The sequence below is a fragment of the Myotis daubentonii genome, chromosome 3 (genome assembly GCF_963259705.1).
Source record: "Myotis daubentonii chromosome 3, mMyoDau2.1, whole genome shotgun sequence".
Classification (NCBI taxonomy): domain Eukaryota; kingdom Metazoa; phylum Chordata; class Mammalia; order Chiroptera; family Vespertilionidae; genus Myotis; species Myotis daubentonii.
The window spans coordinates 9,047,616-9,061,224 of NC_081842.1; the positions used below are offsets into that span (position 1 = coordinate 9,047,616).

At 47.9% G+C, this 13,609-nt stretch overlaps 1 protein-coding gene and 1 pseudogene across 2 annotated transcripts in view; both read left to right on the forward strand.

Annotated features, from left to right (window-relative positions):
• Positions 1 to 13,609, forward strand: part of ADARB1 (adenosine deaminase RNA specific B1) — a 104,842-nt gene that overhangs the window by 6,639 nt on the left and 84,594 nt on the right. The gene's annotated exons all lie outside the window — the stretch shown is intronic.
• On the forward strand, positions 2,784 to 4,983 carry LOC132229129 (uracil-DNA glycosylase-like; annotated as a pseudogene).

Consider the following 13,609-nt stretch of genomic DNA (forward strand, 5'->3'; position numbering starts at 1 on the left):
GTTGGGAGTTTGGAAATACTACAGTTTTCTCCGTGGTTCCACAGATGTGATGAAATGTGGACGCCCTTCCTTGACCTTGCCTTCAGTCCATCGTCGGGTGGTGGCAGGGTGGTGGGAGGGTGGTGGGAGAGCGGGTTTGCATTGCTCTGGGCACACTTTCCGTTCCCTCTGCCCTGCAGTGGACAGATTTCACAAGTGCCTTCTCTCTGTGTCACTGTGGAGAGACACAGGGAAGGAGGAGCTCTCTGCCTCTTTGAGCCAACATTCCAGTGGGGGAGACTAAGCAAGGATAAAGGCAGATAATATAACCTCAAAATTAATGTCCGTGGGATGAGTGAAGAAACGGGGCTGAGGTGGATGGTGTCAGAGGGCTGCTCCGACTGGAGGCCTGGCATTCCGGGAAGGCCTCCCGGAGAGGGTGCTGTGCTGAGGCCAGAAGGAGCTCTCGTGTCAGGAGAGGAGACAAGGACATTTCAGGCGGAAGGGACAGCTTGCAGGACCCCTGCTGGTTGGCAGAGCTCAGGTGGGGCCAGTTTCCTTTGTCCAGTCGTCATTAATGGGGAGTGCAGTGGAAGGTGACTTTGAGAGACACGTGTGGCTGGCTGTTCAGGCTCTCATGCACCACAGGAAGAGTTTGAAGCAAAAGGATGAGGAGGGTGAGGGGAGCAGGTGGAGAAGCTGGAGAGCAGAGAGCAAAGTGCAGTTTCTTGTGGTCGAGCCAGCAGGGTTGGTGATGGGTTGGGTCTGGAGAGGAGGGGGCTGGAGGGAGTGAGAGGGGCTGCTCTTAGGACTCTGAGCTGTGCTGATGCTGAGGACCAGCGGGTCCGAAGGCGATGCTTCAGTTATGGACGTTATCATTTTATACTGGGCTCTGTTTGGATCTGCAAATCAGTTCTTCCCAGTATGTGATGTGCAGAGTATTTATCTATACCTGTATGTGGTCTATAAGATACATAACATATTTGTAAACACACAGACAGATGTAAACGTTTAAACCTCTGTTTGCTACAACAGGCACTAACTAGGAGTCCTCACAAATCTTACATGGAGGTTTCATTACCCCTACTTTTCAGATCAGCAACTTCCTGGGAGAGCTGGACAGTAGTCAGCTACATTTATTATGCTCTTCCTCTGTGTCAGGCATGGTGGAACCAGTGTATTCTAGTTTGCTCCTCATGCTAACCTTAGATGGTCACTTTACGTGGGATCACCATCATCTGCTCTTACTGATGAGGAGACTTGCCGGGCTCTCCTGAGTTGCCTCCTCACAGGTCTCCTCTTCTCCTGTCTGTTCTTGACCAGCAGCCTAAACAGAGGCTTAAATGGAGGACAGATTAGTCACCCTTTTGCTCAGAAGCTTGTAACTTCCCCCATATCAGAGTCCTTCCAGGACCCTCCTCTCCTGCCAACCCTTCAGCTGTCTCCTGGGCTGCACGCCTCTGTACGCTCACCTCTTCACCCCCCTGTGTGCCCTGCTGTCCCTACTATCTCCCTCCCATCCCCCCATCAGCCTGCCAAGAAGATGGGTCTTGCTCCATCTCTGTCCTTAGGGAACAGAACAACGCCTGGCAGATAGCAGACACTCAGCAATGTTTGTTGAATGAATGAATACCTCTTTCTTACTTTTTATGTTGGTAGTAAATGGTGGAATCCAAATTGGGGCTCTTGGCCTCTAAAAACTAATGCTTTTCTGCCTCAGCACCCCCTCCCATTGTGCTGGTGCACCAGGTATATTTATGTCCATATGTCTGTTATCTCCAAAGTTCCATGCTTTCCTTTATAGAATAGAAACATTCACTAAACACCCAGAATTGTTCTAAAATTATACAGTGCAATAGATTAAGTGAATCTCTTAAAAACAGTAAATTAACCTGAAAAAAATGGCTCTGTCCCACCACCATCATTTTAACCCTTTTCACGTGACGGGTAATTGAAACACATTCTCTTAAGTCAGTGGTTCTCCACCTTGGCTGCACATTAGAATCACCTGGGAATCTTGTTAAAATTCTGATTTCTGGGCCTCATCATTAGTAACAAAGAAACAGAATTTCCGGAGGATGAGGCCCAGAAATGAGGATTTTAACAAGATTCCCAGGTGATTCTACTGTGCAGCCAAGGTTGAGAACCACTGTCTTAAGTAGTAACAGCATCCGTAACGGTCAGAAATAACAATTATAACTACATCTTGATAAAAATGAAATAATTTAAAAATTCTGGAAGTTTCAGAAAAGCAACCAAAAAAAATGAAAAATATGTGATTCAACTGTGGAGGCTTAAAGGATTTAAACATTGGAGAGAATTCGGTTTTATAAGCTGTGTGGTAGAGAGCAATCAGAAGAATTTCCCTAGGTTTAGGAACCTGGGGATTTAATCCCAGCCCTGACCTCATGGGCACCTCGCTTCCCGGCTCTGCCGCCGGTTCCCTGTGTGTTGCGTTGGTGTTTTCCAAGCTTCCTTCCATTTCTAGAAGACTGCTGTTTGTAGGAGTAAAACAGTACGTTCTACGTGTTTTAAGGGCCATGCAGTTGGTTGTTCAAGAAATAGCACCTGTGTGCAGTCCTGGGCTAAATACAGTGATGCCATGTCACTTCATGGCTGCTTAAGATCCACAAGAGGCCAGCACTTGGCACCAAGCATCCTGTCCCCTCCGTGTGGACCTGGTCGCTCTGCTGGAAGAGGTGAGGTGCAGGACGGAGGAAGGTGGGCCAGCGGGCAGGGTCTGGGTTGCGGGGGTGGGGGTGGAGTGATGGATCTGACTCTGTGAGAAATGGCGAGACTCCAGAGTCCAGGCGATCCTTCTGTGTTTTCCTCAGGCTTAGGAACTAGACTGTTGTCGTGAATTAAATGAAGCAAGGATTGTGTTCAGCTTGTAAATCTAGAGCATATCATAACTAACGATAATTCAGTGGTGGGTGACATTGAATTAGGCCCTCTTCCAACATTGTAGAGTTAGAAAGAGGTGTTTGGAGAATAAGTTTGAACGTTGCATTGTATTTTGTGCCTTCACTTCCGGGCAGCGCACGTACATCTGATTCCTTCTGAGTTTTCTTGGTTAGTCACAGTGCACACAAGTTCTCTCCCTCTCCGAGTGTCAGCGCACTTAGGGTGAGTTGATTTCTGTAAGGACAGGAACTTACCAAGGATGTCAGGAAGTGTCTCATCACGTCTGTGAGGCCGAGAGCGAGTCACAATAGCCCTTTTCCTGTGGATCACATGCATGGAGCTGGTGCTGCACGCGAGTCCCCTGCCTACTGTCACCTCGCAGGACCCAGGTCTCCATCATCTCCCTTTCCTCCCTTTTCAGGAATGGGTTCTGCTGGGCACCTGCTTTCTCAGATTTCTCTTTCGAGGCGAGGCCTCATGTGTGCCTCACATGGGCCCTGGCTGAGAGAGGACAAGGATTCCATGTCTGGCCTCTGCCTTAGGAAGGGGGACCGCCAAGGGGATGTCCCCAAGTAGAGGAGGGGATTCAGGGGCTACCAATGGGAAAATGATGGAAAACAGACTTCACTCAGACGCTTCACCTGGTTCAGGCCTGAGCACAAACAGCCGACATTAAATCTAAATACAGGAAGTAGTTTTGAGAGACGTGCTCGGGCCACAGCTGAAATTGCAATGAAGTGACTGTTTATATCCATTCTAGCTAGATAGGAATGAAATTAATCACATAAAATGCATATTTATTTGTCTTGACCACTTGAATTTGATTCCTCTTTAGAATAGGAATCTATCCCAAATAACAGTCAGACTTATTATTTTTGAGTCAGTCATTGGCATTAGGTTTCGCAGCATGCCTATTATAATACAGTGTTCTTTGTGGGCTACTTTAGAGGATTATCTTTCCTTTCTTACTATATTAAAACTTTATTTCATTAAAAAGTTACCTAAGGTAGGCCTGGTGGGGCGGGGCACCTGGTGGCAGGGCTTCCCCTCCAGCCAACCACTTCTCTCAGCCCATATTAGTACCAAACATGAAATATGGGGCATCGGCCTGCTAGTGCAGGTCTGGGCTAAGGTCTGGTTTCCTGGAGTCTGGTTTTGCACCAACCTTCCAGGTGGGGCTGAAACCCACTCATGGGCATCCTCTGCAATGGGCCTTTGGGTTGTAGGTGGAACCTGCGGGCACCTGGGAGAGGTCAGCCGTGGCTCTTGACCGGTCTCTGCAGGGACCACTTGCAGGTCAGCCCTGTCCAGAAGGCCTGGGTGGAGCAGGAGGAGCCGGGTACACTACCCTCGTCGCCACTGAGCCCCGAGCAGTGGGTCCATGTCCAGAAGAACAAGACCGCGGCACTGCGTAGACTCACGGCTCACAGCCTGCCAGTGAGTGTCTGTGAGAGTTGGAAGAAGCACCTTGGTGGAGAGTTCAGGAAACGGTATTCTGTAAACCTAATGGGATTTGTTGCCCAAGAGAGAAGGCATTACACTGTTTACCCACCCCACCACCAAGTCTCCACATGGATGCAAAATGCAGCACAAGAGGTTGTCATTCTGAGACAGGATCCGTATCATGGACCAAATCAAGCTCATGGGCTCTGCGTTAGTATTCAAAGACCTGTGCCACATCTGCCCAGTTTGGAAAGCATTTTTAAAGAGCTGTCTACAGACACCGATGGTTTTGTTCATTCTGGTCAGGGAGATGTATCTGAGTGGGCCGAGCAAGGTGTTCTGTCAACATTGTCCTCACTGTGTGGGCACATCAGGCCAGTTCCCTTAAGGTGGAGGTTGGGAGTAATTTACTGATGAGGTTGTGTCCTGGCTAAATCAGAACTCGTGACCTCGTCGTCTAGTTCGGGGCTCTTAATGCCAGAAAACGGGCAGTGCCGTCGATAGGAAACGCCACTACGGCTGCAGACCACCCATCTCTCCCCATTGTCGTGCACAGAGCACAGAGGGTTCTTTGGATGCAGACATTTCTCTAAAACCAACGAGCTTCTGAAAAAGCCTGGCAAGGAGCCCATCAACTAGAAGGATCTGTTGCCTTGAACTGGGGTGAGAGTAGGGGTCTGGGCGGTTCCTAGCAGCTGCTATTGAAGTATTTGTCAGCGACGAAGTTGAATTGAAAACATAATTTCTCTAGTGATTCTTAAGCACTATGCCTACCAGGGAGGAAGTGTTGGTGAAGTGGCCATGAGCCAGGCTGCCCAGGAGTGGCAGCTTTGTCCAGCAGAGACTGTACCCTGTGACCACATGCCTGTCTTTGCAACTTGGCTCTGGCCTAGAATATGCGTCAAAGTTTTTGGAAGGAAGAGGAGGTCAAATTCTCTAGACTCTCCTCCCTTCTGTTTCCTTTATGGTTAAAGATGGGGTGATAGCACCTTTTTGGTATATAAGTCAGCTGCTACTTTACTGGTTTTTCCCTGTAGGTTAAACTTTAGGTTCTAAGGTGTTGGGTGTTTTTATATAGGAAGGCCCCCTTTGCCTGGTGTGCTAGTCTGGGCCAGGTCCACCGCCCTTTGACCCTTTACAGAGCTCGCAAGCCCTTCCTTGAAGGAAATAGGACCCTTTTTGCCATTTCCCAGAAATTAAGGTTCAATTTCCTGGTGGTAGCAGAGGTGAAATTCCTAAGGAACAATCCTTGCTGTGACTCTTCAGACTGGCAGATGCCAAGAGAACTGGACTGGGTCTTGTTATACTGTTCTCTGGGTGTTTCTAGCAATAAGCAGTGGAAGTTGAACAGAAAGGAGGGGAAGGGGGATTTATTATTATTATTATTTTTTAGCAGAGGAAATGCTATTCTCTCAGGTGTGTCCTGAACTGGATTTTTAAGGCAGCATAGTGTCAAATGCTGTTTTTTCTTGACTGAAATCACTTTGGGATACCTTTTTCTGCAACACTGGAGAATTTCACTCTTTTAAAAAACACATAAGTGGATGTTTTGTATTTTATGAATCCTTTGTTTAAGAGACCATGTTTATTAGGTGTGCACCTCCATCCTAGGTCCTGTTAGAGATGCTGTATTGCTGTTACTTGGTCTCAAAGTTAAAGCTGCTAGAGTTTGGTAATAAAAGGTTGTTGGAGTTAAAGAGAGAGAGAGAGAGAGAGAGAGAGAGAGAGAGAGAGAGAGAGAGAGAGAGAGAGAGAGAAGAAGCTATCTAAATGTTTAAAGAGTCTCCTGTAATAATTTTTTAATTAACAGTTCCGGGAAAGTAGTGGCATGTGCAGTAAACAGTGAATTATTTGCTGTAGGTAGAAGCGGGTTTGGGGGTTGAGGCTGAAAGTCCTAATCCAGGAGGAGGGGGAATTTGTAGGATGGAGTCTGAGGACTTCCGAGCTGCGATAACCCAGGTCGTCACTGAGCCCTAGGGACAAAGTCACTTCCCTCAAGTCTCCGCTGGTACGATGAGAACCTCTGTGTGAGGACTGTGAGCTCCGTTAGGCCTGCGCCTCTGACTCCTACTCTGGGGTTTTCTCTCTTCGTGTATTTTGGTGTCACGAGTAGGTGGCTTCCTCCCACATGCACATGAGTGAGTGGCATATTTGATGATTTCACAACGGAGCTTTCTAATCTTTAATTTTATGCCTCTAATGAAGCTAGGAGGGCATTGATAGTATTTCCATAGAAGAGGCAGGTACTGTGTAAACCTACAGGATATTTCAGAGCACAAAGCATGGTGTCCCATGCCCCTCGCCCCCCCACCCCCCCAGCTACCCTTAAATTCTCCCCGTGTGGATCAGCTCTGGGCGGGCAGGGCACAGGCAGGGAGGGGGTGCTTGATGAATGGAAGTGTTCTCAGTGATAGCCCTGGCAGTGGGAAAGGGAGGCTTTCCTTTAAGTTCACCAAGACTTGGAGCCATGATGTAACCTGGGAAGGGTGCACAGAGTTCCTGGGTCAGAGCAACACTGTGAGTGGCACCAGGAAGGGGCAGTGCTGGGTGACACACCAGGCTGCCCTGTGTGCAGTCACATAGAAGAATCCATCTGCATGGAGTTAGGCCGCGTGCAGTCTTTTGTGCCAGGCTCCTTTCACTTCGTGTGTTTCGGGCATGCCCTTGTTGTAGCACGGGCAGTCCTGGTATAAGTAAATACCTGGGTAAGTCAGTAAGTAAGCGGGGGAGCAGGGATAGCTCTTCCTGACAGAAGAATGTCAGTTAATCAGTAGAAGGAATGAGGAAATAGAAAATCACCATCAGCTGACACCACAGTCAAGTCACTTCAGGCGAGACCCAGGGACCAATGCTAAGATACCGGGCGCAAGTTTGAGGAGAAACAGGATATTTGCCTAGTCTCGAAGTATCTCTTCCCAAGTTATTTATTTATTAAAAGGGGAAAATAGTAACTGTAGAGTGGATAAAGCCAGCAGACACTACCTCCCCCAGGTGACTCAGGTTAACAACACCTGTGATGAGACAGGTCCTAGGCTCCCTGCTAGCACACGGCACGTCCTCTTCCTGGTATTCTTGTCATAGGTTCACTACCACAATGTCACGTCAGGAAAAGCTGCCAGACTCCAGGAGAGGACATCCTGGGAAATACCTGGCCAGTGCTCGACTAGCATCCCGACAGGCTGGGACGGAGGAGACATGGCCTCGGATTGCAACGTGCATTCTGGGTGGGGCCCTGGAACACGAGGGACGTTCCAGGGAAACTGGTGCATGTGAACAGGGTCTGCACTTGAGCTGACACTGTTGTACCAGGGGCCCATTTTCTAATTTGGGGAACCGGTCAGTGATTCTGAGAGAGGTGGGCTCTAGGAGAAGCTTGGTGAAGGGCAATGGGAACTCAGTACTATGTTCCACTTTTTATTAGTCTAACATTTAAAAACAAAATGTTGATATAGGAAAGCACACAACAGCATGGCGTGGTCCCTGGGGAACCCAGCAAGGACAGGCCCATGGTCTTGGTCACCTTGTCAGACTGAGGGAGGACTCCCAGTTGTCTTTAGGGAGAGCCCTTCCCTCTGTTTGTACTGGACAGCCTGGCTACCTGGAGCCCAGCGTGGAGCCTTTGGGAGAGTGCATCCTGTACCTGTGTGGGGAGGGGCGCGTTCTTCACAGGGGCCAAGAATGCATGGTTCCCTTGGGGAGGGGCGCTGTGAGCAGGAAGCTCCAGAGTGGGGACCTCTGGCGTGGCTGCCGGGGGTGTCCTAGGCTGTCCTTGGTCTTTTAATGTTATTTTTTTTCAAAGAGAAATTTTTAATTTTTATATATTCAAACTAATCAGTCTTTTTCTTTATGACTTTGTGTTTACATACCGTCTAAGAACATTTTCCTACCTCAAGGGTTATTCTTTCACTTCTTCCAGCAGTTTCATATTTTGTTTTCCACATTCAGGTCTATGCGAAATCTGTTTTTATACAGCTTGAGGTCAGGATCAAATATTTTTTCCATTGGCTAGCCAGTTGCCCTTATCCTTGCCCAGTGGTCAGAAATGCCACTTTTATCATTCATTAAATTCTTTCTTCAATTACATTCTAATTGCTTACTTATCATTGCCCAGTAGGAAAGCTATTGACTTTGTATGTCAGTCATGTCTCATGTTTTCAGGTGGAAGATCAAATTGTGCAAACAGTGCCTCTTCCTTTCTAATCCTTGTACTTTCCCCTTGACTCTAGAGCTCCTGATATCCTGGCTGAATGCAATATCCTGGCTGAATGCAATGTTTAAACAGTAGCGGCGATGAGCGGTGCTTCTCTTGTTCTAACTTGGTGAAGTTTCCTCACCAAGTGTGATAGTTACCATAGTTGATCATACACACCCTTTGTCTAGTTAAGCAACTTACCTCCCCGGTGTGCTGAGAATTTTTAAATACACTTTATTATAAATAGCAGAATTTTACTGTTGCTTTTTCTACAAACAATCTGTAGAGATGATCCTGTGTTTTTTTTTTGCCCTGGCAATCTGTTAATATAGTAAATGTCATTGGATTTCCTGATGGTAAACATTTTTTCATTCTCTGGAAAAACTTTGTTATACTTTGAACACACTGAACATTAAATGTGTTATTTATTTTAATACCTTCTTTTGAAAAATGAGTCCCTCCTCTTCCCCCTCAGCCCCACCCTTTTCTTTCCTGAGATGTAGCTTGCATACCACGAGGTGTCCGCAGTGGTATGGCCGGTGCATGAGTAATACTGGCTTTCACGGGGGTGGAGGCGTAAAAGCCCTGATTTGCAGCATTTGTCAGTTTTCATGGCAAAAATATTCTCACCCTTGCCTATTTTCAGCTGCCAGTGAGCTGACATGACAGCTGCTTCACAAAACTCCTGAAAGTGTAACAGTCCTTGCTCCTGAGCTGGTACCAGCTGCCACCAGACTCTGGTGTGCAGCCTGGTGACTTCCCTGTCTGTGCACGTGTGTCACCATCTCCCACGTCCACCTGGAGGCTTCATCGTGCCGTCCCAGCGCAGCCCCATGTTGAGAAGTGATTTCCACTTGTTTTCTAACCATTTGGTAGAGTTTACTGCTGCTTTTCAGTCGCCCCAGGGTTACCACCGGCTCCTGGCTCGAACACCTAGTTTATTTATTTTCAGCTCATTCTTGTTTTCTACTCAGTTCAGCGACAGCTGTTCATTTTCCCCTAAGAACTACCTTGGCTGCTTCACTATGGATAGTAAGTATAGGGCTCGGAGTGATTTTGAGTGACCAATTGGGTATCTGACCCATGGGTGCATGACCCACAGTAAGTGCAGAAAAATGAGGCAGGTTCTGTGATAGTAAATCCTTATATCTGAGGGGTTGCTAGCATATTATATTGATGAAGCTTTTTGTCTTCCATAATGTAAATTAAACCACTTCTCATTCATTGTTTATGCAGTCATTTGACAAATATTTTTTGAGCACCTACTGTGTGTCAGGCACTTTGTAGCCCAAGGTATAGCAGTGGACAAAATAGCCCCTTTTTTCATGGAGCATAGGTTCTGGTGTATCTTTATTATTATTATTTTTAAAATGTATATATATATATATATATATTATTGATTTCAGAGAGGAAGGAAGAGAGAGAGAGAGATAGAAACATCAATAAGGAGAGAGTATCATTGATCGGCTGCCTCCTGCATGCCCCTCACTGATGATCAAGCCCACAACCCGGGTATGTGCCCTGACTGATAATCAAACCCACATCTCCTAGTTCATCGGTCTGTGCTCAACCACTGAGCCATGCTGGCCGGGCAGGTTCTGGTGTATCTTTAAGTTGTGTGTTTTCCCAGTTTGACTGTCCTTGCCAATTTTCTCTTCAGACATCCACTTGTCTTTGCCCTGGGATTCTCTTAAATCAAGCTGAAATTAATCCAATTTCGCCCACTTCTTCAATTCTGAAATTTCCTGCTTCCATACTAACTAATGTTTAGCTTAACTAATTATATAATTACTAGAGGCCCGGTGCACAGATTTGTGCACCACCCTCTCGCAATCTGGGACCCCTCAGGGGATGTTGGAGAGCTGGTTTTGGCCCGATCCCTGCAAGCCAGGCTGAGGGACCCCACCAGTGCATGAATCCATGCACCAGGCCTCAAGTATGCATATAAGACCTTTGGTTAACCTCTTCCCACCCTCCCCGCTTCCCTCTGAGGTTCATCAGTCTGTTCCAAGTTTCCATGCTGTGCATTGAGCATCTTCCCCCTGGTGGTCAGTGTGCATCATAGCTATTGGTTGAACAGTCGACTGGTTGCTTAGGCTTTTATATATAGACTAGAGGCCTGATGCATGAAATTCGTACAAGGGGGTAGGCCCTCAGAGCCCTGGCTGCCTCAGCCCTCGCAGCCCCAGCTTCATCCGGAATGTTGTCTAGACGGTTGTTCTGCTGTTCGGTCTAATTAGCATATTAGCTTTTTATTATATAGGATTTCTGTTTTGACTAAATTTTTACAATGAAACGGCAAAGGAATTGAATCTGGTAATTTTTACCCTAGGAACGGTTAATGTTTTCAAAGGGGTGTGACAGTGGAGCAATCAGAAACGTGTAGTGAGGTGACACTCTGACGTGTGGACTGTCATCTAAGGAGGAGCTGTGGCGAGCCTATGGTCTTCCGTGGCAGCTCCGATGTCGGCAGCTTGTTCTCCTCAGCGTGGTCTCTGGCTCTGGAGGGCATGAGGATCCGTGGGGCTGTGCCTTCTGGCAACTTGGTGGCTCCGAGGGATGCGAGCCTGGTCCCCGAGCCCTGAACAGCTTAGTTACGTGTTTGCTCTGTGCTTTGGAATCAGGTGGAGGACATCGGGACTTAGGTCCCCATTCTCCTGTGGGCCCCAGTCCAGGGAGCGTGGCGGGTCTCCCTGGGGGAGAAAGAGCTGAAGGACACCGCTAAGTTTAGTGTCATGATGGGGAGGCTGGGAAATGTGGATGCAGGCCAGTGGGCCTCCGAAATCCATCTGCTCGTCTTTCTGCCTGACAGATTTGGTTTCTGCTTTTTAAATCCTTTGCAAAATTGGTGTCTTTAATTTCCAAGTCAGTATTTCATTTTAATAAGAGAAAATAGTTCTAATTTATTCAGATAATTTAAAAGGCCATAGAGGTCAACTTTCCTCATTCCTTGAGGAGGATATGGAAGAACAGAGTGTGAAAGGCAGTCTGGGTGGGCCTTGGCTCCTGGCCCCCGAACAAACCATTTGCCGAGAAGAGCCTTCTGGGGAAGGATGGGTCACTCTGCTGCCGGGCTGTCGGTCCAGAAGGTGTGCCCTGGCCCCTAGCCGAGGTCCAGAGCCAACAGCACGCTCCCTTTCCTCCCCCTGACCCTGCACGACTTCTTTTTACCAGCTGGGTCTGTTGAGGAGGAAACCTTCTAAGGCCTTTTGCTTATCAGGCAACGTCTGCTCTCTCCTGAATGAATGCCTGAGCTGGTCATCCTTGCTCTCTCACCACAGTGCAACTGGCTGATAGAGGGGGAAAATGTTAATGGCAATAAACATTTTCTTTTAAACTTAACCTTTGAAAGTAGTAATTATGGGGATCGAGTCTTAATCTGAGGGTTGAATTCTCGTACATTACCTTAACATCTTGGAATCAGAATTCAGGAGCCCTCATCAAAGTCATTTTCCATGGTTGTGCTCCTGCTGGCTTTTAGAAAACAGATGCATCTTATTTATTTGCACTTAAATATGTAAGTCAGACTGATGCTAATAGTATCACAGAAGAGGAAAAAGCAAAGCATCTTTCTGTAAATATGGAAGTAATGAGCAAAACACATAGCGGATGAGGTGGAGGAAACCACTGACGCTCGTAATAGCGTCAATCTAACCCTTTTTCTGAATCATTATTTAAAAACTGTTTTAATAAGTAGAGCCTCCCAATCCTATAAATAGGCATAATTCATCATCACACGTGTGTATATTTTACTTCTTTTTCTTGAAGGTCGGTCCTAGGTCCTAGGGATGTCAAAACCATGTCAAAGCAGGTACCACGTCTAGTTTTCAAAAGCCAAGGAAATCTTTGTCCTTTTCTCAGGGGCCCACAGGGCGATTACTAGGCTGTTGAAACCCTTTTGAATAGTCTCAGATCACACACACACACACACACCCACTATTTACACAATAGACACAGTGAAAACCAGGAAATCAAGGCTTTGCGATAAGCACATCTCGGGAGGAAGGAAGCAGCACAGCGCTGCCCCACTGCATGGGCCACACTCGCCTTCACGCGATTCAGGGGCCGGGTGCCACCTCGGGGCTGTGCTCCCCTGGCTCTCCCGGCTCTAGGCCTGGGCACCAGCAGTGGCTGTTGCAGGTTGGCTTAGCACTCCTGTTGACAGATTTCTAGAGGTGCCCACCGACATCCCTGGTGATGGGAAGAGAGAAGCGGGCATCCTGGTGCTGAGCCCTCAGAGCCATGTGCTGTGGTTCTCTGATTCAGTGGCATTTTCCTGCCACTTCCTGCACTCTTCTGCAGTTTGGAAATGAGCTCCTGTGCCCCGTGTGATGGTTCTGGGTGTTCACAACCTGAGGCTGAAGTCTGTCTTGCACACACACAGCTGTGTCCCAGGGAACCCACCCATCTCTTGGCCTGGCCTCAGCGTCCTGCACCTGGGGGAGGCCAGGCAGCCGTGTCTGTAGGGTGTGGATGGCCCTGCTTCGGCCCCAGGACTCTGGGCAGGGTGACGAGGCCCTGGCGGGGGAGCTCTGGTGAGGAGGCTGCTGGCAAGGGCTCCTGATTTTCACATGATTGTCCAGACTTCATGCGTCTGCCCTCCTGGCCCTAGCTTTGGGCAAACACCTTATCGGCCCTGTTCAGCACCTTTGGGTTGGGTTTCGTGTCCCTGCTCAGCCCTAGCGCAGTGGCCGCTCAGGAAATGTTTGATAACGTGGAATGAGAGGACCCCTCCATGGCACCTCATTTTCACTGGTGCCTTGCTAGTCGCCTTCTCAACTCGTGACTGCTGTTTGTTTGTTTGGCTCTACATGGTTGCAACCTTCTCATTCATTGAATTTTAGGAGCTGGTTCTAGATTTTGATGTAATGATTAATGTTCTCTCTCAGAAGATGGGTTTCTGGTGATTTTATGTTTCAGAAGTGAGGCTCTTTTGAGAACTAAAATGTGTGTGATTATTTGTGCAGAAGCACTCTGGAGCATGTGACAGGTCCCTCCGCGTGGGTCTGCAGGCCCCGTGCACAACGCCTGTCAGGCTGCGCATCCTGCCTTGACTGAGGGCAGAGCCTCGCGAGTGCTGGGAGCTAGTTT